General features: G+C 44.5%; 1 protein-coding gene across 2 annotated transcripts in view; it reads right to left on the minus strand.

Annotated features, from left to right (window-relative positions):
- Positions 1–1,863: 1,863 nt before the first annotated feature.
- The window catches only part of LOC119175722 (uncharacterized), a 36,528-nt gene continuing 11,361 nt past the window's right edge, over positions 1,864–27,030 (minus strand). For both annotated transcript variants that reach the window (XR_012888128.1, XR_012888129.1), the window contains exon 3: positions 1,864–2,431. The gene's annotated coding sequence lies outside the window, so the exon portion shown is untranslated. The remainder of the gene's footprint in view (positions 2,432–27,030) is intronic.

Here is a 27,030-nt window from a genome sequence, read left to right on the forward strand (position 1 = left end):
CGCGAAATGACACTTCATGAAAAAAAAAATTATGAATGTGTCCGTGGTGTGGGCTGCTTCTCTTTATAAACAACATCTTGGAAAAAATAAAGTATTGTTTTTTTATGATCTTCGCTCGGAAAGTACGAACGCAATCGTGCAACTATACTCTTCGGCGGTGACACATGCTGAGCTTGGCTTCGTAGCCTTCCCTTCATTGCCAAGAAAAGTTGTCCGCGAGTATCGAAGTTAGTGCGATAACGACTAGACTGTATCTACGATAGGGGACCACGAGAATTTTTTAACTTACACAAAAATTGTATTTAAACAGCGCCTCGAATTTAGCCACACTCCATCAGAGCTGAGTGCGCTCCCAAGTAATATGAGTGGCGCTCAGTGTATTAATCCTTTCGTTTTCATTAAGATGATTGAGGACGTTTCATCATTTTAATATGCATAGCATGTGCCAAGCACCGCTACTTTATATACGGAGCACCGTCAGCAAACGTGGCTAGCTAGTGACCTAACGGCAGTATTCTCCTATTGCATGTACATTGAATTAACAAGACAAATGAGACAGAAAAACGCCAAATGCACGTAACATCAAACAATATAACATTATTTAAAAGAGCTTTTCATGAGATACAAAAGGAAAAGCGTTTATATTAACGATATTCTTTATAACTATCCCATTAAGTTTCTTTGGGCAATATGCGCCTCGAGCATGGTGCCTTCAGAGCCGCTATGCAATCAACCCACTAAGAATTACGCAACAAGGCTGCAAAGGGACAAAAAGACAAGCTGTTGTCCGCTCTTCTGAATGGTAACGCGTGAGAGAATGAACACTACATTTTTTCCCCTACGACAAAGCACGCTCTTCGATCAGTGCGCGCAGTATCCATCCGAACTGCTTCAGCGTCAGCTCACTGCATGCGGGCGTCTGTCGCTTTGTCCTGGTAAGGGGGCGGCGGGAACGGTGGCGGGTACATGCGGCTCACGTCCGCCAGCGTCACTTCCTCCAGCAGGTAGGGCACTGCGTTGCCGCTGATCGTCCGCAGCTGTAGGTGTGGGCACGTCGACACCGGTACGGGCTCGGCGGCGTACGCAACTCGGCGACCCAGTGAGCTGCGGTGGTCGAGCGTCGGTTCCCCGCGGCCTGTTGGTAGCACGCAAAGCGATACAAGCAGCAGTAGCGCGGCGCCCACCATGCACAGGCCCCACCAGTGGAGGCCCGACGCTAGAAGAGCCATGCCTGCGACAAACACCAGAGCTACCACCGAGAAGCAGAGCGCTGCTGAAGCCCTATGAGTCTGTAGCCTCGAAGCTGGGCTCTCCCCCCGTCTGCTGCCTTGGAGTTGGGACAAGTGTTGCTCGTCTCTCGCGGTCGGCTGCTGGGACGTAGTGCCTATCCGCCTCACTTCCACGGGGACCAAAGTGATGCCTGGCACGCCGGGAGAGACCATGGTGTTACAATTGGCTTCTCTCAGCTGCACGGCAGGCGCTACCCCTGCTCAGTCTGCCCCGCGTTCTGCCTTGCCATCACTCAGGGACGTAAAAAACGGGCAGCAGCGTCGCGCCAGGAATGTTTGCAGCTAGGGATCTGTTGTTATGCGTCTCCGGAGATGTGCGCTGCGTCAAGCTGACGAGCGAGCCAGAAGTGGGTGAGCGGGTCAGGCCAGGCCTGTGCACATGCAGTCGTCTGCCCGCGACAGATGCGCCGGAGGAGGTGACGAGCGTGTGTTTTCGGAAGGCTGCGAAGCAGCTGCTCGCAAAATGAGGGGAACATAGGAGAGGTGCAGCAGCGGCGCTTCAACTTCCTGCCATATGACGGGCAGCGAATTAAACAACGAGCACCAAGTTTAAATTCGAGTAAAACTGAACAAACGCAGTCTGAAACCTAAATTCTTATTTGTACCGGCAACTACCAGGTGAATTTCACATTTTTTAGCAAGAGTTATGCATCCTAAAGATGGACGCCGCTGTAATCATTTTCTGAATCACTGAGAACAGGTGGCCGCTTTGTTATGACTACGGCCCCGTCACTGCTTTTGTAGAGCACGGCCCTTGAGTCGCTCCTCTGACTGTGGGCCTCTCGGAACACCTTCTCCGATGGCGCGGGGTAGGGCGGAATGTCGATGGCCATAAGGGAGTCTGCCGGTGGCTGGGAGGGGTCTTCGACTGAAGTGCTGAGCGATGGACGTCGCGGCATTCCGCCGTAGCAAGCGCGGCCCATCCATGCGATGCCGAAAAGAAGGGCCACCGTAAACGCTGTGCCAATGATGAAAAGGCCGACAGTGATGTCGGCGAAGATGACGCAGAAGATGCCGGCCACGCACAGGGCCACGAGGAAGGCCCCGATCACATAGAGGGCGCTGCGCTTCATGGGTGCCGTTGCTGCTGAGCAGCCGCTCTGCCACCGCAGCTGTGGTTCAGCTCCATTTTCGCTTCATACCTGCAGAGAGACAACACGAAAACTTAGAGAGGCGAAAAAAAATGGTGCTCCTTGACACGCTGTTGTTAAACTACTTTGTGACAACGTCGAGAGCCTGCCATGTTTGTGTGAAGTATAGTAAAGGTCTCAGGCGTCAGGTGCATTATCAACGATTGCCGCATTTTATTTTTACCTTGAACTCGTTAACACCGGTATGCTTCTTTCTTTATCAAGCTCAATTAAAAGAAGATGTCCGACGAAAATTTGATGTTTCTCTTAAAACGTTGTATATTAGGGTTTGATTGCAAACTCACCCTTAGCCTTCCATTTCCATTCATTAGAAAATCAAGGCTTTCTGCACGTTTGTGTATGTGAGGTAGCATGCACAAACTTGCATGTAGCCTGCTCGCCTGTACCGTAGAAATCACTGTCAACATTCATAATGCAGGCGCCAGGAGAAACGTTCGTGTTTGTGTCCTTCCTCTTTCCATCTTATTCCTCCTCCTCCTCCTCCTCCTCCTCCTTATCCTCCTCCTCCTTATCCTCCTCCTCCTCCTCCTTGTGTCGTGTCATATTATTTTCTGGGTGATGGAATACGAAGACATAACATATGTTTGGTGTGAAAAAAATTGCTAAGGTGACGAGGACGTGCGTGTTTTAGTTGTGAACAACATACTTCGGTGGGTTGGTGTGCAACTCGGACCTTCCACTGCTAACACGAATTTTAGACAAACATAGTAAACGCGTCACAACACCCGCCTACTAAATGCTATGGACAGACGAATTCTTGAACTTTGGAACGCTTTCTATCTCAGTCTTCTCTAACTGACTGGAGTCAAGTATTGCAGGCGTGGCGGCTGAGCCAGAGGAAGCGTATAATTAGTTTATAAATGTTTTTCAAGTGACGTATGAGAATTTTCCACGCAAGCTGTAGAAACGAGCTCGAAAGCCCGCAAGCCATAGATCACGGGGAACACTTGAAGAGTATGAAAGAAAAAGAGCAATATATCTTTATGAAAACAACAGCATAAACAAATTTGCAAGCTTTTGAGCTTCACGAAACAACTCAAAAAACAGCAGTCTTTCCCCCTCCCCAAAGTATACTTAAAAAGGCACAGCGGAAACGATTGAACAATCTCCTGCATGGTGACCACCAAGAACAATCCATTTTATTAATTAATAATAATGGCGATATATTAAAAGGTGCACGCTTGGCTGATTCTTTCAACGATATTCTTGTGTCCAACTACTGCGCATGAAATTGTAACTTCTGTTATGTCCTTAAAAAGCACTGTGTATTGACGTTGATGACTTGCAGATCCAATAAATAAAATATGCAATCGATAATATCGCACCACTTCCATATTATATTGTTAACCTCATGTTTTCTGTTGGTACATTTCCTAAACAACTTCAGATGTCAAAGGTAACTGTTATATTCAAAGGTGTAGACATCAATACCTTCTCCAATGGAAGGTCAATTTGAATTATTCTCATGTTTTCAGAATGTGTTGAGAGAGAGAGAGAGAAAAGAAATGTAGGAAAGGTAGGGAGGTTAACTAGACTATGCGTCAAGTTTGCTAGCCTACATGAATGTATTGAAAAATTTGTATATAAATGCAGGTCCAGTTTTTCTGCGTGGTAATAGATAATTTATCATTTACACTCTCGATACAAGTAAATGTATTGGAGCACGTGACAATTCAAACCGCGTAGGAAAAGGCAACGTAGTCGTGAGTAAAATTCACACTGGGAGCATCGCAAACACTTTGAACATAAACACGGCAAAAAGGAAAGCAGTTTTATTTCGGCCTCAGAAAAAAAAAACACTGAATATCACCAACAGTCTAAACTAGGTGCATCAATATATAGAATTTTCACGCGTAGCTAGAAGCCTGGGAGTAATTTTCGAAGAACATGTTACGTGGACAGAACAACAAAATGCCACCTTCAATATAGATTTTAAAAAATGCGACTCTCATCTTCTTAAGAGGGAAACTCGCGTAAATGGGTCGCGGAGTGGGGGGGGGGGGGGTATCACGTGAATGTTGCGTAATTATGTATGGTTTGGGGATGCTTAATTGTTATTTCGCCGTTATTATTCTTATTCATTGAGTGAAGGAGAAGCGTTGCCTTCAACGTGTGGCGGGCCGCTGATGTGCGATCTAATGCCTACATATACGGGGTGGCCAGTGAACAGTTGTGTAGCTCGGGCAGTCGGTTTTTACTAGCAGGCGCTGCTTTTTCGTCGGCCTTGCGAGGCAAGAGATGGTTTGGGAATGCTCAATTATTATTTTGTCTTTATTATTCTTATTTATAAAATGAAGGAGAAGCGTTGCCTTTAAAGAGTGGTGGGACGCTGATGTGTGATCCAGTGCATACACATACGGGGTGGCCAGTTAGGTTCTGCAGCTCGAGCAGTTGTTTTTACTAGCAGACGCTGCCTGCGTCGGCCTTGTGGATGAGAGGAGGGGGGGGGGGTAAAAAATTGGCACGAGACGCAAGCATGCCGCAGCATACGCGAGGCGCAAGAATGCGCAGTGGAGGTGTGGACATCGCCGCCGACGCACGACTCGTCATATCGTGCGTCTAAAAAATGCTCCGCGTTTAAAACTGAAGGAGTATCATGCGAATTTTGTTACATCCCTACTGAAACGTTCCGTATGCGAGTCCAATAATTCCATATGTTTCCATAAAGAATACATATGTTTCCTATATATTTTCCATATATTTCCGTAAGATTCTTACGGAAACATACGGAATTATTGGACATCGCATACGGAACGTGTGAGTAGAGATCCTGCCAGAAAACATCGAGTTGTTAATTTGCTAGGTACCATTTTCGCTTAACTTATTTTATTTTTATTTAATCTGGGGTACTACAACAAAAACTAGCATTCAGAAATTACACAAAGTCCAAAAGAACGCCATTCAAAACATTGTTAGTGCCGTATACGACGCACACACGAAACCAAGTTTCAAAATTCTATTGCATGAACTCCATCGCACAATCTTAAACAAACGCAATGCATTGGCTAAAAAATAACAACAAATTTTTCACAGATTTATCTAGGCTAAGGCAGGCTGAACATGTGCGCACTTCGAGGGTGCCTGCAGTCTGAAAGGTGAAAAAAAAAAAAAAACTCGGATATTGATACCAGTTACCATTACTACTTGAAAACTTCGAGCTACACACATAATTCACACCTACGTGGTGATAAAGGTATATGTGTATTTAATTTTTTTGTTTCCTCCGCCCTTTTTTTTATTACCGTTTACATTTTTGTCAGCTATACCAGGGCCTTTTTCTTTACTTTTTTATTGCGTACACGTTTTTTCTTTCATTCACTGCTGTATACAGACATATGTCGTTAGCCCTCTTTTCGCATTCGCTAGCTTATTTTTTATTGAAGAGAACTGCCATGTGCCCATTTCCTCATTTTGCCTATCTGTACATTGTATGAAATGTTTGCCAATCCTGGAGGTACGAACCATGTCAAGCCTGATCTGCGACATTTTTTTTTTGCTGAAAATAAGTCCCAATACATTGATTGATAGTTTGTGGCCGAAACCAACGTCCCCTGCTGACCACTACTTGCGCATGAATAGTGGTTGGTCACTTTGAAAAGTGCGTCGACTGTCTGTGTCAATGCCTTGTTGCAGACCCAGCCTCATCGCAATATTCATTTATGGTGCGGTAAGGTGTTTCAAGTCGAAAATATCTTCGATGTTTATGCTATAGGTGCCTCCACATAAGAACTGCTGTAATAGTAGGCTGCTTTTCTGCTTGTTCATGCGCGCGCGCTTGTGTGTGTGTGTATTTATGAACATTTCGCAATTACTTCCTGACTCCTAATGCAACAGTCTAGCTACTTGGACTGGTTGGTATTCTGCCTCCTTACATGAAGCGTGCTCTGTCACATCTCAAATTTTCCTGAAACTTTTTGCGCACACACGAGGGTTTTCCTTCAAAAATCACTGCTAGTGTTAACATTTCACTGCTCAAGTGCTTCTGTTATGGTTGCCTACAGCATTCTTGCAAGAATCTGGCTGAGCAGAAACCATCACACCATTACATTTCCAGAATAAAAAAAAAGAACATTGGTATACATTTACGTGAGTTGCCCTAAAAACAATTGTTCGTTCAATACCTTGTTTCTGTCTCCACATTCCTGATTTCGCAATACAGGAATAACATTTGTTTTTGTTTTAAATGAACAAGATCCTGAAACCGAAAATGAGCAATATTTGACGATAACGTGAACCAAATATCGGTTTCTGTCACACTGAAAACACATTTTAAACAAAGTTGGTCCGCTACTTGTTGAAACTTCGACTTAGGATATTAGTTTGGGAGAAATAATAAGTGACATTTTCGACACGTCTGAGTCAAAGTGATCCATAGCCCCTGTCAATTTATGGTCGTGCTACGTTGACGCCCAGTCACCGAAAAAAGCAACATATATAGACTCCTCTAGTATGTTTCATTTTGAGAAGGTATACCTCACACTTATTATTTTTTTTTCTTCAACACGGTGCATTTAAAAAGACGATGTTGGGCGTAAAGACGTTGGGTCCAGTTCCAAGAAGAGGTTATCCACATCACTTAAACCGAAAAAAAGCACATACTACTTCCCAAAATGAGTGAGCGAAGAAATAAGGCCTATAACGCGCTCTGGCGAATGAAAACATCAATAGAGCACCATTGGCAGAACGGAGCACCTCCGAAAGCGTAATGTCTTTAATTTATATGTTTTATGAGATGAGCCCTTGCAATTTACAGTCGTTTATACGAAATCCTGCAAAGCGCAGCGCTGAGGAAATAACATATTTTTGTGGTTAACTTGGTTGAAAAATATAGCGAAATTGTTCATGTGCTGCAATTTAGCGCTTTTCTGCAGCAATGTCAGCACCAAATTTCCAATGTGATAGCGTCAAGTATTATTGTTACATAAGTGCTAAATATTGCATTTACTCCTGAATGCTGGTGGCAGTATAGCTGAGCCGTATTTTGACTGTAATTATGGTTTCAGGTGTTCTGACGACATGAATGCACTGACGAAAAATTGTCAGACCAGCTCTGAGCATACTGTTCGTAGCAAACAATCGCGTCTTTCTGAGTTCTGCTTAAAATGTATTTGGCTCGTTTAGGAAAAAACAAACAGAAACTGCTCAAACATCTTCGAAAGTAATTTGCTTTTCTGCGTTGCAGTTAGCCCAACTGACGGCGGTCTGGTAGTTGGTCCATGAGACTTTACGAGCAGTGTTTTGTTTATCAGGAGATGGATGACGTAGACATGGCCTTAGAGATGTGCGTAAGAAGCAGGCACTATATGCAGCACATTATCCAGCTTTGTTTTCATATTTAACGATGAATTTGCCGTAGATTGCAGAACTCTTGCAAATTACGACAACAATCTTTACACTGCCTTGCAACTGATACTGCGTAATACTATAGGCTACCTGCTTTCTTGCGCCTTAAACTAGCTACTCAGATGCACGCGTGTCAGCATGCTTTCTTCAGAAAGAAAAAGAAAGTGTTCAGAAAATAATGGCAAAGCCCCTTGAAAAGTTGCAAGAGCCAAGAAAATGTGCCTAGTCAGCCAGGACATGTCACTTATTGTTTTAACTGTGTCCTCTTGAAACTTTCCGCCTGTTTGAACCTTAAGGTCTGCAGTAAGTACTAAATAAAAAATAAAATCGAAAAAACGAAACAGACTTGAACCATTTTCGCGCTTTCCAATGGCTTGTTGGAAAACTTGGGGAAAGTTCAGTGGGTGAGCTCACGCCTATTTTCGACCATCCCTGAGAACAATGGTGCTGTATTGCATAAAAAAAATGGCAGCATATCCACGGAGTGAATGATGGGGAGTGGGGCGAAGCATTCATCCGTCCATTCGTTCTTGCTCCCGTCCGTTCCTGCGTACGTCTGTGTAACCGTCCATGCGTCCATCCACCCGTCCGTGCGTGCGTCTGTTCGTGCGTCCGTCCCTGCGTTCGTCCATGCATCCGCGCCTGCGTCCATTCATGCGTCCATCCATGCATCTGTCTGTGTGTCCGTTCGTCCATCTATTCAGCACTCCAAGTACCACCATCTCGCATCTTTTCATCATATATTCTCCATATAGAAGCACCACCATCCAGCGGACATTTCAAGGACTAAACGGGAGGTGGCACATGCACACTTTCTTACGGCTTGTGCTTCGGGTTTACTTCCCACCTTTAACCACCTCGAGTTCATGGTATATACTAGTTCACTGTATTCATGGCTATGCGGCCCAACGCTCGCTAAACCTTTCTAAAACGAAGGAGGTTACACCCAGCGAGTATAACGTAGCAACCCTTTCTTGTCAGATCGTGCTCAATGTACATGCCAATAGCTGCTAATGGAGATCGCAGCGTGTGCGTTACCTAAAGGCCGAATGCTCCTGTCTCTCATTTCCCCTTAGCAGCCATTAACATGTGCATTGAGCACTATCTTTTAATGTTCAACAACGCATAGAAGAAATCTCTCACCGGAACCACCTTGGAAGTCAAAATCGTAAGGACCGCTATTTCGGGTATGTGCCACTGGTGGTTACGTACTACGAGGGACGCACAAGCCACGCCATAAGGAGCTTCGCTCCTAATAACAGCAGTATTGAAACGTTAGCAGCCAAGTAAAAAAATATGAGTGCGTGGTGGGACTGAATGTTACATCAAGAGGTGCTCAATTTCTCCACAGTATCTCATTCCTCATTGCCTTACCCTTAGCATCAGATACGAAAAAAAAAACCACGTTCCTTATTGCATTTTTTCGCTTGCTTTCCCTCACTTCCAATATATTTTAGCGCTTGTTGCAACGTCCTAACTCTGCAATAAGAGCTGAATAATAGTTAAGTGTACAAATTGTTCAAGATGTTGGGCGTGTCAAGTTAGCGCGCTCCGAACTCCGAAACAACACGCTTGAACGCGTGCGAGTGTTATACCTTTGTCACACGAGCATCCGCGAACACCGTTTAGCTCCTTCGTTCTTACGACAAGGGTGATGAGGTCCGTGTCACATGGCAACCCTTACGCAAACGAAGGTAAACGGAGAATTTCGCAAAGGACGTTCGACGATCTCCCTGTGCAGCGGAACGAGGTACTCTCGTTCCCAGTATCGGCAGGTCAGAAAAAAAATTCGAGCACTAAATTGCCGTGGTGACAACAATAAATACATTTTGGCAATATTAAACGTTCTTTTGTAGCAGTAGTCATTCATAACAAGTGTTTCTTTGGCGCGGTGTGAAGTGCATCGTCCATTCGTGCGGTTCTTGTTGTCACCGTGTTTGCGTGTGCCCGGGAGAGGAATCACTGACAGCGTTGCATCATTGTCACCTGCTTCGACGTCTGCAGGATTGAGTAATGGGAGCATACCTAATTCGAGCGTAACTTGGGATGTGCTCACGAGGGAAGGAAACACAAGAACTTTGGAACACGGGCTACAAAACCAACTATAGTCACCGAGCACAGTGCAATTGTAAACAAACATAGCGTTAGGCACAAGGTGGCCAGCGTCGCTGCCAGCATTGCTACAATTAGCGAATGTGTTTCTATCTGAAATACTTTTTCATGCTTTCTTGCATTCAGACGTACTTATTATTGTGTTTTCGTAAAAAAACAGCATCACGAAGATTTGTAAAAAAAACACACACCTACGGATGAATTTGGAATGCTTCTGCGAAACTCGAACGGTGCCGGCTGAGTCCCCTCGCGGCAACTGTTGTAACCTTGTCATTGCCGTGTGACACTGAAGCAATTCCATCTCCGTTGAACTACCTAGCGGAACTCTATGTTGACGGAGTCTGACAGCTAGAGTTCGGTGGTGGCCGTTTGACAGGGGTACAACTCCTTCAGCACGTTAAAGAACCCCAGGTGGTCAAAATTTCCGGAGCCCTCCACTACGGCGTCTCTCATAATCATATAGTGGTTTCGGGACGTTAAACCCCACAAATCAATCAATCAACTCCTTCAGAACTCAGCTCAACGGCGATTTATGCCGAGTGCTTTCTGGGACACGATAGCGTTACATGATGAATGCTAGGTTTGTCTGCGTTAAGAACCAGTGAAAAAAGAGAACGCATTTCACCAGAAGACAGAAACACGTCATTCTTCCGAAATCAGGTGCGAACTCCCGCGAAGCCCCTCGTGCACCGGGATGGAGCAAACTCCGTAATCGAGCGCCGGAGGTTGCTTTTTAACCGTTGAGTTTGCACATGCGCACTCCACCGGTCTAGAGGGCGCTCAAGCTCATTACTTAACGGGCCCATTGAGATCAATTGATGACGCCGTCATCCACAATGCATTCCACTCTGGAAGCAACATATTTCACAATTGGAAGACAAACTATTGATTGATTGATATGTGGGGTTTAACGTCCCAAAAGCACCATGTGATTTATGAGAGACGTCGTAGTGGAGGGCTCCGGAAATTTCGACCACCTGGGGTTCTTTAGCGTGCACATGGGCCTACAACATTTCCGCCTTCATCAGAGATGCAGCCGCCACAGCCGGGATTCGAACCCGCGACCTGAGGGTCAGCAGCCGGGTACCTTAGCCACTAGACCACCGCGGCGGGGCAACGAACTATTGAAATCACACAGATTTCGCTTCTTCCGTTAATAAACATCCCATGTACACGTATATCGAACGTCGAGAGGCCAGCGAGGGTATAGCGTTTTTCACGTCCCCCAATGGACAACATGACCCGTTTTGCGGCATTGACTAAAAGAGCGCCCAATGAGTCTTCCTGGAAAATGGTTGTGAGCACACTAATTGCGTCATCCGTCTGTCCTTTGTTGTGCTTAAAAATCGGCCAGTTCACGTGGAAAAAACGAGGCGAAGCGATCCCAGGTACGTTTACTTTTTTGTTCAGCTTACACAAATGAGCATAAATATATAAGTTTGGCCATACGTCAGTAATTCAGGCTTGATAATTTCCATATATATTTTTTCTCCTCACTCTATTTGACTTTAATTTTCCTTAATCATAATTCCAAACCATTTCAAGCAGCAACGCATGCATCTAGGAGGGCTTCCATCTGAAGTTTCCAATTTGCACAGTCTCTCTTTTTGTATTTCATGATATTTGCATAAAATACAGCGTGGGCTCTTCTTGTTCGTTTATGTGCTGCCTCTGCCACTTCCCCCTCGTTTTACTGCAAAAGCTGCTGCGAGATCACAACAAGGACCGTTTTGGCGCCACCTCCACACAGTCTGTATAAGTGCTATCACGCGGAATGAGACACAAAATGAAATAAAAAAAATATTCACGATAGAGGGGAGTTTGAATCCGGGCCCTCACTGTCGCAGCCCAGTATTCTACCGTAGAGCCATGGCGTCAGAAAGTGTAAAATTGTCCCACAGTTTGAATTGTGTAATTAGGCGTCGCTCAATACGAATATTGTAACCAGTGGGTTGTTGAATCCTTCCTACCAATTACAAATGGCCGTCACAATTCTTCATCTTCATCCGTGCACATAATTTATCACAAATGCGTAGCGGGTACCTCGATTCTTCCCAGTATCACATATTCCCCCAACTTGACAAAAAATGTTATTTATGACGTAGTGGCTACCTTGTAAGCGTGCTTTTGATTGGTAGCCTCGAGAGAATTTACAACAGGTTCAGAAATGCATCTGTTCCGCCTTTCGCTGTGACTGTGCTACGCGGAATGCTGCACGTTCTGGTCAGGCCTGGCGTTCTTTTCAACGTACACAAGCCTCGTAATTTTTCGCCAATGCACATCACCTGCTTTTTCCGCAACATGGCGAAGGAAGCTTTGTTCGTTGACCCTGACGCCGTCGGTAACATAGGGACTTACGTAGCCAAGAACGGTTTCTCAATTGGAGGCGCGTCAACCAGGAGCCAAAAAAAAAAAAAAAAACGTCACGCTCAATAGAAAAAGGAACGTGGTGCCATTTGCGTGCCATGTGATGCAACAGACGTGCGATGCTGTAGCCCGTACGTTGCACCAGTGACTAGAAGGGTGACGGAGGGGGGGGGGGGGGTGCACTCATGCTCGTTGGAAGTCTAATCAAGGCCTTCCCCAAGGTTTTCTTCCCACCACTGCCAAGTGCCAAGGCGTCAGCCGGGCGAAGTCGCTGGCACGGTGACACAGCAGGACGTTCTGCTCCACGTGTTCGTGCGGGCCGCCGGGGTGTCACTTGTCGGGGTCGTTCGGGGAAGATAAAATAAAAAGTGGCCTCGAGCACGCTGTTACATTCGGTGCATTGGGACGCTCACACATTCTCTTTTTTATTTATTCCCTAATTGAGTGGAGATTTGCGCACCATAACACACGCGGTGGACTGGAAAGTAGAATGAAAATTAATTTTTTTTTGTCTTGGGGGCGAAAAGAGCTGCTGGAAAGGCGTATATGTAGCCAAGTTTGCTTGTTACGCAACGTTTTTCTCGATAGCTCTCCTTGCGAGTCTAATCCAGCCTGTGATAGCAATATATTCCCTGTGTTGTTTGGACGGTATCACACTTAACGCAAATAGAGGAAGATCTGCGTTGGAAACGACTACGCGATCGTATTTACTACTACTACTACTATTGCTACTGCTAATACTGCTACCACTGCTACGACTACTATTACTAATATTAATATCAAATCATTATGACTCTAATTATAACATATATTTATTCCCACAACTATCAGAAAGAGGGAAATTTTTTATTATGCCCGAGGCAAGCCAAGTAGGAGCAAAATAACTTTAAAATACCCCAACCCACGTTTTGCTCAGCCTTGTGCTAAAAAGAAAAGCAATTGCTCCACGAGCATATATTTTCTACTTACCGTTATATACTTACAAGATACTATACTTTTAGTTGAACGAGTGAACATCAAGCAACGAATATTATTTATTTATTTATTTAGTACCCACAGCGCCAGAGGCATTACAGTGGGGGAGGGGTTTACAGTCAGTCTGGACAGTTCAATATTTTGTCATATATAAAGCGTGGAAAACGGCAATAGCAACAACAACAGCTACAGCAGATCGACAACATAAGTTATTCACAGCAGTATGCAGTATATGTGAGAAACAAGAACACTACAAGGTTGAGTCACTTCAACAGGAAAAATAAGTGATTTGATATCGGAGTATAGCCACAATTCCCTTCTGCATACAGTGTGAGGACAAAAGAAAGAAGAACAAAAGATAAGAACAGTAATGCATACAGTACGTCCTAAAAAGATCAAAGAAACAATCATTTCAGCAGGGCAAAAAACATCTCATTCGAAACTACGTTGACGATGTCAGCAGGTAACCTATTCCAGTCGTGGATTGTTTTTGGAAAGAAAGATTTCTTAAAAAGTTCCGTGCGGCATAGAACCTCTCTTACTTTTCGCTCATGGTCCACGCGCTGGGACCTATAGTTAGGCGGTATTATATATATGTCTCTCTGTATGTTAATCGTACCATAGTAAATGGAATGAAAAAGCTTCAGGCGCAGCTTTCTGCGTCGTTGTACCAGGGTATCCCATTTGAGTTCTTCCTTAGTTCTTGTTGCACTGAAATTAATTGTGTATTGACGGGACACGTACCTCGCACCGAGATTCTGAACTCTTTCAAGTTTAATAACGTCGCGCGCCGTCGTAGGGTCCCACACTACACAAGCGTACTCGAGGACGGACCTCACGTACGTCTTGTAGAGTAGCTCACGTGTGGACTGACTGAATGCACCAGAGTTCCTGCGAATGAAGCCCAGCATTTTTCCCGCCTTTCCGGTTACGTAGTTAACCTGCTTCTGCCACGATAATTCTGGGGTATACCAAACACCTAAGTATTTAAATTCGGTTACTTTACCAATTACAATGTTATTCAGGGTGTAGCAGTAATTTAGAGGGTTCTTCTTTCGAGTGAATGTCATATTGACAGTTTTCGTGAGGTTTAGCTGCATGCGCCACCTAGTGCACCATGTGCTGATTCGATCGAGGTCTTGCTGAATCAGGTTGAGGTCTTCCGTACCGTTAGTGATCCTATAAACCACACAGTCATCTGCAAACAGCCTCAACTGCGATGTCAAACCGTCGCCAATATCATTGATGTACAATAAGAACAGCAAAGGTCCCAGGACGGAGCCCTGGGGTACACCAGATGAAACGGTTTGTGCCCGTGACCGAACCCCATTTACAACCACGAATTGCCGGCGTAACGTTAGATATTCTTTAATCCATGAGACAACCGCCGGATTTATTTTATATGTGAGCATCTTTTCAATGAGTAATGAATGGGGTACTGTGTCGAAAGCTTTCCTGAAATCGAGGAAAATACATTCAACCGCAAGCCGTTTATCTAATGCAGAAGCAATATCATTTGTGAATTCCAATAATTGGGTAACACAGGAAAAACCTTTACGAAATCCATGTTGGGCTGACGTAATCGCAGAATGAGTATTCAAGTGAGCTACAATACTCGTGAATAGAATGTGCTCCATTATTTTACATGCAACGGATGTCAGCGATATCGGGCGGTAGTTTGAAACGTTGGCGCACTTACCATATGTTGGCGCACTTACCACGATAAATGGGTATCTGAGCTTTGCGCAGAAATTGTAAAATGCTCTGGAACAAAAGCAATGTGGTATTGTCATACAGTCGTGATCTGGCGCTATTTTTATTTTCCCGGTTGATGAGTGAGGCGGACAAGATGTTTTATTTAGTAAACCTTCGATAACAGACTTTGCGGAAGGCACACTGACGAGCCTCGCGTTGAAGTGGACGTCCTCCTCTCTCCCACGCACAGTGGACTACGTGCCACTACAACTGCCTTGCTTTTCCTTCGTTTCTCCCACCCCTTTCTGCTGCCGTGTGTAGGTCTTCCCACACGACAGTGGTATGTTCCAAATACAGCGCCTGTCGTGCATTTCACGAAGGGTCAGTTTACTCTAAAACTCGGCCTTCTTATGTACACGGCTAATGCACAGACACAGTCCAGCCGCAAGGCGGCACTTCAGCGTCGCTCCAGCGAAGCTCTCACCTTCTCGCTTTTCTTTTTAAGAACAGATAGTGGGTGAAGTGGTTAACATATCTAAGAAAGAGAAGGAAATGCTTGAGTCTAGATTATCTGTGTCGTTTCGTAATAGACCAATTTCTTCATTCTGTGGCCACAAAGCTGAACGAGCTGGCCCACTCCAAGGCGCAAGGTCTCACTTTCCGCGACCATGGGGAACTCCGGCCCCGCCGGCCGGCAGTTGGGGAGAACAGAGATCATCCGACCACTTACAACGAAATTACACAGCCCTTTTATCTCCGCAGGAGAGGCTTTCCCCTTCCGAACAACAAGTTAAATCGAGCGCAGGCTTTGACTCTCAGACTACCGTAGATGGGTCCGTATCCCAGCCCGGCTTTATTGCATAAAATTTATCCCGACATTTATCCTAATCGCTCTTGCAGGCAGTGCAACGAATTCGCCAGCCTAGGCCACATGCTCTGGCGTTGCCCCTCGTTACGGGACATGGGCCATTCTTATGAAGACAAGTGGCTATCCGCTCTCAAGAGCCCCGAGGTTGGGGATCAACCGTGGGCTGTCCAGAGGGCCCATGATGCGACGGTAGGGCATGGCCTGACTGTGTCAACGTAGGAGCAGCCAGCTGCGCGTTGAGTCGAGCACCTCAGGATTTACAATGATGTTTCGCATCCATCAATCCAATGGTTCTGTGAAAAATTTTAATCCCTAAATCCATCCGATACATCATGTATTTTGCACCATATTCCCCCTCAGCTTATGTCCCTTCGGGAGCCTCTGAGCTCAATTATTAAAAGGCAAACAAAAAAAGTCGTAGGAAAGAAAGACAAAAATAAAGGAAGAAAGGCAGAAAAATGTTGAGATGATTTGGGACATTAGAGGGGGCTATTAGATTCACTCATGTGTCACATTACATGAAACTGTTCTCCACACTGTGGTCTTTTTACACTGCAGGCTGCTGCAAAAAGGATTTCCGATAATATAGGTCTTTTTGCTCCGACTTGCAGGTTCATTTCGCCTCTGCTAGCCTCGTGGTTACCCCAGGTAACAGAGTTTCCGCTCTGCTACTTGCTTGAAGCACAAGTTTTGCCTAGCGGAAGTCAAGGTGTGTCGCAGTTTGACTGAGTAGAAAGCCACGCTTTCCGCTTTTGACGCTTATTTCTATCGCGATAGTACGCATTAGGGGCCTATAGGAAAAAAAAAAAGGTTTTCAAAGTGTCTGTGTGTGGGGGGAGGGGGGCACTATTTTTAAATGGTCATGTTCACTCTTATGCTATTGCCAATAAGATTTCGGAAGGGGGGGGGGGGGGGCATGGGCCTGGTGTTATGGCTATACCACTGGTACGTACCCGATAAAGTTGCTTCCATAGTTTGCAATGTACGTGCTGTAGACATTCCGGACTGTCGAGGAAGGTCTTCTCGATACTTCACACGCACAAAAAAAAAAAAACAGCTTGAATTTCCAGGAGAGGATAAGCACGAAACATGCTCACAGCTGTGCTCGGGTTGGCAACTTTCGCGTTTAATTTGTGGAGGTTCTGCTCGCATGGCCGTTCAAGGCGTTGCTTCAACACGGCACGCTTGCAACAGATGGCGTGACGCGCATTCTTAATATGGCGGCACGCAGTGAACTTGCTGTGTTCTGGGGTATAGGGTCACGGAAATCACTGTTACTGCGTCAATGAGTGCACAAGTAAGACGAGATACACCATGAGAGAATATTGCAATCGTTTTTTGTATTTTCTGAGGCTTGTGAGGGACACATTCTTTTAATAGCAATGAATTACAACAACAACAGCATTAAGAGAAACAAGAATAGAACAGCCCCGTATTTTCAAATCTTACTTCGAGGAACTTTGGTATTGGTCATAAAGCAGCGTTCCGCGCCAATCCAGAAAATTGCTATCATAAATTGTGAGCATGTGAATGAGGACAAAGGATAGCTTAGAAGTTTGAATATTTCACAGATGATTGCTCAATACAGACTTTCTTCACATGACCTCTATTACGTGAGAGTCATTTTACCGATGAGAAATCTAGGATCTGCCACTACGGGTGACCACTGGCTTTATAATGATAGTTTCAGCGATGTCACGTACTCTTATGGTGTTCTTTTTTAGTGCGCCTCTCCCTTGAAGAAATTTTCACAGAGAAAACGCACGTGCTCTGGCACAAATGTGTGTCACGTGGCATGGTTTTGAGGTAAATTACAATTTTTTTTGGGTGCCACTTCAACGAAGTGTCGCATGTGAGCACGTATAGATTATACATCAATCTGAATGAAGTGAGTGGACATTTTCAGTGAAACCAAAATAGAAGACGACATACCACGCCAGCGCTGGCACGGACCATGTCCACCGTTTTTGCAGCGTGCGTAATTCGTCCCCTTCGAAGGCGTCGCCCAATCGCAGAACACGATACGGCCGGCATAGTTTCGTGAGTGAAGGAACCAGCAAGGTAAACAGAGAGTTGTGTGAAAGCGAACGTATTTTAGTACGTCGACATATCATGAGAGAAAGTAGGTCAGCCAAATGAAAGCCTCTTCGGTCCGCCGCGGACACACTCTGAACGGGACGTTGGTAGAAATATACGATGTTGTGACGAACCAGAACGAAACACAAATCATCCCGAGCAGACCAAGCCATCTTGCCGCAAATCAGTATTTCTTGCCCGTACAAGGCGGATTTCTCCCCTCCCCTCACTTTTGCTTTTTTTCTTCGGTCCTTTCTGATAAGTCAGCCAACTCGGCATGTCGCTTATCTCCATATCCCACTTGTGTTTTCTTCTCCACCCACGTCCCCTGTTTTCAAACTTGTCTTCTCTTTTGCTGTTTGGTTGGAGAGATGGTGTGAAGCATACACGTGTGAATGTTAGATAGTTTCTGCCTCGAAACAAACAAGACCTTTAGGCTGTGTGAGCGTGAAACAGCAGGAACAGAAGGAAATAACTCGACAGGAACAACGCAAGTTTCTCAACAAACAGCAGCCGCAAGTTGAGTGCCTGTCCTGTCAAGTACTTTCTCTCTATTCCTACTCTTTTACGATCATAAAGTCTAGAATATGGCGCACCAACTGACCCAGCATACCACCACACTCAAGACAAGACCACCTGTCGAAATGTTGGCTTCAAAAACACCTCCTGTTGATGAGTTTTCATTGTGAACATAGCCGTACTAGTGTTCTTGTAGTATAACGAGTAGGCAAACGTAAAGTTAGGAAAATGACGGATTATTTAAGCAATACTGTGAGCAACAGTGCGTCGATTCCAGTTTGTATGCGGTGCAGGATGACGAGTTCCAATTTTCTTATTGCGATACGTAAGCTTAAGTTATTTCTTGTAAGGTTGTTCATTTCTTTTATAAGTTCATCAATTATGCATCTTAAGTTTTTGAATCAACGACTCCTGTTCGAGTAATACAGCCAGCTCCTAAGTGATTTTGTCTCATGTGCCGCAAGCAATCTTCGAAAATTCTGTTGATGCAAAACACACCCGGTATTCCCAAAGTTTGAACACTTGGAGCACAGAACGCTGCTTCTTGGGGAACTAAGCTGCTCTGCATGATTTTTCGATCTGTTTACGATACATGCTGATCTTGTGTGTTTTGCAGTAAAAAAAAAAGTGTACCTTTGCGTTTTACTGGCGCCACCTGTATTGGTTCGAAGTACTGAGCAATATATTCTTGGAAAACGTGGACTATGCTCTAATGACTGCCCTTGATGGGTTGGTCTACAAAGTGTACATGTATACGCGAACGACTACCTGCTCTTGGTTAGTTCAGCCAGCTTCAACAGGAATGCTAATAAAGTACTAAGTGTGCTCTTTTGCGATTATAAAGTCTACAATATGGCGCACCAACTGACCCAGCATACCACCACACTCAAGACAAGACCACCTGTCGAAATGTTGGCTTCAAAAACACCTCCTGTTGATGAGTTTTCATTGTGAACATAGCCGTACTAGTGTTCTTGTAGTATAACGAGTAGGCAAACGTAAAGTTAGGAAAATGACGGATTATTTAAGCAATACTGTGAGCAACAGTGCGTCGATTCCAGTTTGTATGCGGTGCAGGATGACGAGTTCCAATTTTCTTATTGCGATACGTAAGCTTAAGTTATTTCTTGTAAGGTTGTTCATTTCTTTTATAAGTTCATCAATTATGCATCTTAAGTTTTTGAATCAACGACTCCTGTTCGAGTAATACAGCCAGCTCCTAAGTGATTTTGTCTCATGTGCCGCAAGCAATCTTCGAAAATTCTGTTGATGCAAAACACACCCGGTATTCCCAAAGTTTGAACACTTGGAGCACAGAACGCTGCTTCTTGGGGAACTAAGCTGCTCTGCATGATTTTTCGATCTGTTTACGATACATGCTGATCTTGTGTGTTTTGCAGTAAAAAAAAAGTGTACCTTTGCGTTTTACTGGCGCCACCTGTATTGGTTCGAAGTACTGAGCAATATATTCTTGGAAAACGTGGACTATGCTCTAATGACTGCCCTTGATGGGTTGGTCTACAAAGTGTACATGTATACGCGAACGACTACCTGCTCTTGGTTAGTTCAGCCAGCTTCAACAGGAATGCTAATAAAGTACTAAGTGTGTTTTATAACAAGAGACTATAGGCTTCACTTTTACGTGTGAAGGGCCAAAGGATGGGCCACTTCGATTTCTGAATTTACAGCTGTCTTTCGAAGAAAAACATGTCTGTTTGGTGTTTTCTCCTAACACCACGAATCCGCTTCTGTAGTATACAGCTCAGGACAATGCCGGCTGGTGCCTAAGATCCGCGTTGGACAAGTCATGAACGCACGTCACGAACACTAGTTTCTTTTTTTTTTCATGAAGCTAAAAGAAAAGTTGGAAGAAGCTGGTTTTCCTGATAACACCATAGCGGCCACTTGCGAAAAAAGTATAATCCCTGAATGAAATTTCACAAAAACAACAACAAAAAAGATTGTAAGAATCTCGTATGACCACTGGCTTTCGCACGGCATTCAGAGAGTGACTTCAATGTACGTTGTTAACATCGTGTTCTCCGAGAAAATAATAAAAAAAACGGGTGGACCACATTTGCTCAGTCATTAGTAAGTGAGTAGGCGAGATTGAGCGGTGTGATAACAGGGGATATGTAGCATCAAGCACGTAAAAGAGTTTTTTTCGCTCACGTGGTGTTGTGTGCAGAATGCCGATGCGTGCAGGAAGGCGTATACAGAGCAAACTGGAAGGTGTCTCTACGTGCGTTTTTGGAAGCACAACAGTTCTCTCGCTGACAGGTTGTTCACGCATCCGGCGTTGCGCAGCAAAGAGTGCAAAGCAGGTATCCTCTTTTTTCGCGCTTACAACTGCGATGTACTGCAGGCACAAAGACTCCACTAGAAGGGGGACTAGTCAGGTCTTCCTCAGTGGGCGAGAGGGGCCGTGTTGCAATAGTCGACCGTCTATTAATTTGCAAGAAGGAGAGATTGCCTTTATTGAAGAGCATATATTGAAGAGTATACATGTCTATACTTTTTTGTGTCGACTCTTTTGGTTTCAGTTTGCACAACTCCGTTATCAATAAGTTTTCCACAACGAAAAATTCCGTTGCAATAGTGGCACGCCATACCGTGTACGTCTTTTTCTTGTGTGCTGTGTATTTCACGCCCTCCTCAATTATCTAGTAAGTTTGTTACGACAACGAACGGTGGCACTGGATAGCGCGAAGTGCAAAAAGAGGCAGGGCCCATGGGAACACCCGGCAGTCCTAAAGAGGTACTAAAGAGCACATTATTTTTCTTGTTCCGCTGAAAGTACTCTTTCATGATACCGAGAACGCCATGCTTGCGACAAGAAGACGCTTAGTAAGCTAGAAAACGCGCGAAAAAGAAAATGTGGGTGGAGACACCTCCTTCAAGTTTCCGCCCAATAAGCGTGATGTCAAATATTTTTTACCGTTTTTAATCGGTAAAATTGAAGTAAATTGACTTTAGAAGAGGCCATAGACTTAACGTACAAAGTTTGGGGATATTTTTGGAGCTAATGGCACCGAAATGCGATAAGTACACATTGAAATTCGTGAAGTCACGCTGGGAGAAATTTGAATGAAAAGGTCACTTTAAACTTGATTTTCCCCTCTAAAAATAAAGGTATGATGATGAAATCAACGACAATTCATAGAGTACCACGTATCAATCTAAACTCATTCGTTATTTCTCTTTAGGGTATTTTTATTATCTCAAAGACCACGATTGCTCTATTGACTCTCACAGCGAAGAAGTCGTATAAGCCACAGAACTCTAACCTTAGTGAGCGTTTGTATACATTTAGCTGAGTACAAAGCAGGGTAGCAAGCAGGACGCTCGTCTGGTTATCCTCGCTGCCTTTCTTCATCTTGGTTTCTCTCCCTCTCCTCACTTCTTGCGACTTTTAGGAGTGACAGCTTTTCTGTGCTTCAGGAAGCGCACCGTTTACATATTCGGGTTTGGTTGCGCTATGTTTACAAACTCGCAACCGCTTCGTGAGCGTCATCGCAGGAAATTGCCGCAGCCTCAAAACAAATCGCCATGAGATGTCACTCCACATCTGTTCGGCTGCTGACACACAGAAACGACCCATTTATAGTCACACAGAGGTAAGTGCTTCGTAACGAATTCGCAAAAGCTCTCCTTCCGAGCCCCGCAGCGAATCTGCACTTTGAATAGCACGAGAGAAAGTTACACCAAAGCTATGCCGGATGCTGTTCGCCGCCACTGCAGTATGCGCGCGAGGACATGCGGTGTTTCACGGCCATCTGAGATATAGAAAACATAAATGAAAAAGTTAAGTGCTGGCTTTGTTGCAGCTTATTTCGAATGTGCAGCGCTTCCTGCTATGCGTCGACCACGTGTTCACCTTTACGGGGCGTACCTGCCCAAGCTATGACTCCCACGTTCGCTATACTCAACAGGCAGCTGTAGCCACCCGGTGTAGGAATATAATTTTGCAATTCATACGAATCAGGGTAATGCATCTCTTGGGCAACTGAACAACTGATAAGAACGAATTACGCTGCATTCAGGGCAGAAATATCCTATTTCATGCGTAATATTTTGGTATAGTGGTTATTATGAGAAAGAATTCACTTTTTTTTACTAAAATACAGGTGAACCACCGAAGTGACTTAGTCAGATAACCGCGATGCTGAAAAGCAACAGATGTATTTTAAAATAGTAGTGAAGTAGAATATCCTATAGATATTGTACTTTCTTATATCTTATAGATAGCTTATAGACTCTTGGTATTGAAGTATTTCACGCCCTTATATTACACAAAGATGTTCAGAATAGTATTCAATATGTGACACAAACGGAGGAAAAAAACTGCATTCATGTCAGCTTGACTAGCCCCGACCACCCACAACACCGTTTCGTACACAACTTTGACAAAATAAGCAGGCGATTAAATGTGAGAGTACTGGATGCGACACAATAGATTCAGATAGATATATGCAATCAACGAAAAAAAATAATAAACTATATTGCTATTTGTTACAGTGTACAGCCTGCCACTACACTGTAAAAAAATAAGTATATATGTTACACTTTTCAGTGAGACCTTGCTGACTTGACACGTATATGATTTTCTCTAAAAGGCACATTGACTCCCCTATGGGTGTCACACGGCTTTATGAAGAGAGTTAGTGATCTCCAAAAAGTTTACGCGTTTCTTTAAAGGAAACTCGTATACATGGCAAGTCAGGCATCACAAAAACAGTCCATTGGCTCTTTTTTTCTGAGAGTGTAAAGACAATAAATATGGGGGTTCGTTTCATAAGGACAATGTAATGAGCTTCTAGTTCATTCGCCTTTATGTATGCGTATAGCGTAGACAGTCAAACAACATTTGTTAATCATGTTTTGTGCAGAGACATTGTTTTGCTGACATTCAGTGTGGCTAGTGCAACCAACGCATGTCATCATCATCACCATCAGCCTGACTGCGTCCACTGCAGGACAAAGGCCTCTCCCATGTTCCGCCAGTTAACCCGGTCATGTGCTTGCTGCTGCCAATTTATACCCGCAAACTTCTTAATCTCATCTGCCCACCTAACCTTCTGTCTCCCCCTCACTCGCTTGCCTTCTCTGGGAATCCAGTTAGTTACCCTTAATGACCAGCGGCTATCCTGTCTACGCGCTACATGCCTGGCCCATGTCCATTTTCTCTTCTTGATTTCAACTATGATATCCTTCACCCTCGTTTGTTCCCTAATCCACTCTGCTTTCTTCTTGTCTCTTAAGGTTACACCTACCATTTTTCTTTCCATCGCTCGCTGCGTTGTCCTCAATTTAAGCTGAACCCTCTTTTTAAGTCTCCAGGTTTCTGCTCCGTAGCTAAGTACCAGCAAGATACAGCTGTTATATACCTTCCTCTTAAGAGATAGTGGCAATCTACCTCTCATAATTTGACAGTACTTGCCAAATGTGCTTTACCACATTCTTATTCTTCTAGTTACTTCAATCTCGTGGTTCGGCTCCGCGGTTATTACCTGCCCTAAGTAGACATAGTCTTTTACAACTTGAAGTGCACTATTACCTATCTCGAAGTGCTGCTCTTTTCCGAGGTTGTTGTACATTACTTTCGTTTTTTGCAGATTAATTTTCAGACCCACTTTTCTGCTCTCCTTGTCTAACTGCGTAATCATTAGTTGCAATTCGTCCCCTGAGTTACTCAGCAATGCAATGTCATCGGCGAAGCGCAGGTTATTAAGGTACTCTCCATTAACTCTTATCCCTAACTGTTCCCATTCTAGGCTTCTGAAAACCACCTGCAAGCACGCGGTAAATAGCATGGGGAGATTGTGTCCCTCTGCCTTACACCCTTCTTGATTGGTATTCTGTTGCTTTCTTTATGAAGCACTATGGTAGCAGTTGATCCCCTATAGATTCCTTCCAGGATGTTTATATATACTTCATCGACGCCCTGATTTCGCAGTGTCTGAATGACGGCTGATATTACTACTGAATCAAACGCCTTCTCGTAATCTATGAAGGCTATGTATAGTGGTTGGTTATATTCTGAGCATTTCTCGATTACCTGATTGATAGTATGAATGTGGTCGATTGTTGAGTAGCCTGTTCGAAATCCTGCTTGTTCTTTTGGTTGATTGAATTCTAACCTTTTTTTTACTCTGTTAGCAATTACCTTTGCAAACAGCTTGTATACTACAGAGAGCAAGCTGATCGGCCTGTAATTCTTCAAATCCTTGTCATCTCCTTTCTTATGTATTAAGATAATCTTGGCATTCTTCCAAGACTCTGGTACTCGTCCCGTCAGGAGGCACCTCGTAAACAGGGTGGCTAGTTTTTCTAACACAATCTGTCCTTCATCTTTCAGCAGATCTGATGTTACCTGATCCTCACCAGCAGCTTCGCCTCTTTGCATGCTCTCCAAAGCTTTTCTGACTTCTTCTATCATTACTGGTGGGGTGTCATCTGGGTTACCGCTAGATCTTATGGTATTAAGGTCGTGGTTGTCCCGGCTACTGTACAGATCTGTGTAAAACTCCTCCGCTATTTTAACTATCCTATCCATGTTGGTAGTTATTAAGCCTTCTTTGTCCCTTAATGCATACATGCGATTTTTGCCCATCCCACGTTTCCTCTTCACTGCTTTGACGCTTCCTCCGTTTTTCAGAGCGTGTTCAATTTCCTCTATGTTATACCTCCTTACATCGCATACCTTACGCCTAATAATCAACTTCGAAAGCTCTGCCAGTTCTATTTTGTCTGTTGTACTTGAGACTTTCATGATTTGGCGCTTCTTAATTATGTTCTTCGTTTCCTGCGAAAGCTTGCCAGTGTCGTGTCTAACTCCCCTGCCTCCAACTTCCACTCCGCACTCCGTGATGATACTCGTCAGATTATCATTCATTGTATTTACGCTAAGGTTGGTTTCCTCACTAAGAGCCGAGTACCTGTTCTTAAGCAAGACTATGAATTTCTGTACTTTCCCTCTCAGTGCTAGCTCATTGATTGACTTCTTGCGTATCAGTTTCTGTCGTTCCTTCTTCAGGTCTAGGCAAATTCGAGACCGTACCATTCTATGGACACTGCATCGTACCTTGCCAACCACTTCCACATCCTGCACGATGACTGGGTGTGCACTCTTTATAAAGTCTATGTCGTTCTTATTTTCGCCATTAGGGCTCCTCCATGTCCACTTGCGGTTTCCTCGTTTTCGGTAGAAGTTATTCAAAATCCGTAAATTATTGCGTTCTGCGAATTCTACTAGTAGCTCTCCTCTGGCGTTCCTAGTACCGATACCATAATCTCCTACTGCCTGGTCCCCAGCCTGCTTCTTCCCTACCTTTGCATTAAAGTTGCCCATCACTATAGTATACTGTGTTTTTACCTTACTCATTGCCGATTCCACGTCTTCATAGAAGTTTTCAAGTGAAGCGTCATCATGGCTGGATGTAGGTGCGTAAGCTTGTACCACCTTCATCTTGTATCTCTTATTCAGTTTAATTACGACACCTACCACCTTTTCATTAATGCTATAGTATTCTTCTATGTTGCCAGCTATGTTTCTGTGAATTAGGAACACCACTCCCAGTTCTCTTCTGTCAGCCAAGCCCCGATAGCAAAGGACGTGCCCATTCTGTAGCACCGTATATGCCTCATGTGTCCTCCTAACCTCACTGAGCCCTACTATATCCCATTTAACACCCTCTAGCTCCTCGAATAATACAGCTAGACTTCCCTTAATAGATCCATTGTGGCGATGGCGTAGTAGTCACAGTATCCGCCTCGCATGCAAAAGGTCCGTGGTTCAAATCCCGGTGCCGCGCAGTTCCAAACCGGATTAAAAAAATCTGCGTGGTGATGGAACTGCATTAAAAGGCCTGGGGTGCTGCCTCACCGGTAACCACCGCCGGTAACGCACTCCCTCACCAGAGAAGGATTGGCCACCCTGGTGCAGTATCTGGCCACTACCTCCCGCATGCATACGTCAAATAACTCACGGCCCTCAGTCCCCAGCAGCTGCGAAGCAACTGAACACGGCGGTGGTCAGATCTGCAACGCAGCAGAGTATGCTAAGAATCTCTGGATCCGGACAGGCCGCCTTTAGGCCCTGAACTTGGCAACGTCTAACGCTAGAACCAATGCATGCATTTCCTTACAAACCTCCAATGCTGAGCAGTTTGTCACGCATGAGCAACGAGTACGTTATTAAAACGTAATTATCGTGTCTGACGTATACAAATAGAAGAGACATTATTTAATGAGCCTCAGTGAGAGGTACAGGATCGGTTTCTGCTACTTGCTGCTTTATGAATTCGCATCTATTGCCCAAGTGCGGCCACCGTTAGAGCAATACAAGTGTCGTGAACTGAACCTGTGACTTCATGTTCAGCAGCATAACGCTCTATTCAGTAGCCTCATTGCGAACGAAACATTTTTTTGCCAAGAACTGCCCTTTGTAAACGAGAGCACGAGAATTATTAACATGTGCGCTGACAAAGATGGACACATCAGGACGCGAGAAAACGGGTGGGTGCGTCGCGGCGCATATGCGGTACTTTTTTGCCTTGTTTGTTTGAATGATGCAGTACCACAAAGCATAAACATTAAAATTGTAAGAAACGTTTAGCATTACTGTGTTTATTAC

The sequence above is a fragment of the Rhipicephalus microplus genome, chromosome X, assembly GCF_043290135.1.
Source record: "Rhipicephalus microplus isolate Deutch F79 chromosome X, USDA_Rmic, whole genome shotgun sequence".
Classification (NCBI taxonomy): domain Eukaryota; kingdom Metazoa; phylum Arthropoda; class Arachnida; order Ixodida; family Ixodidae; genus Rhipicephalus; species Rhipicephalus microplus.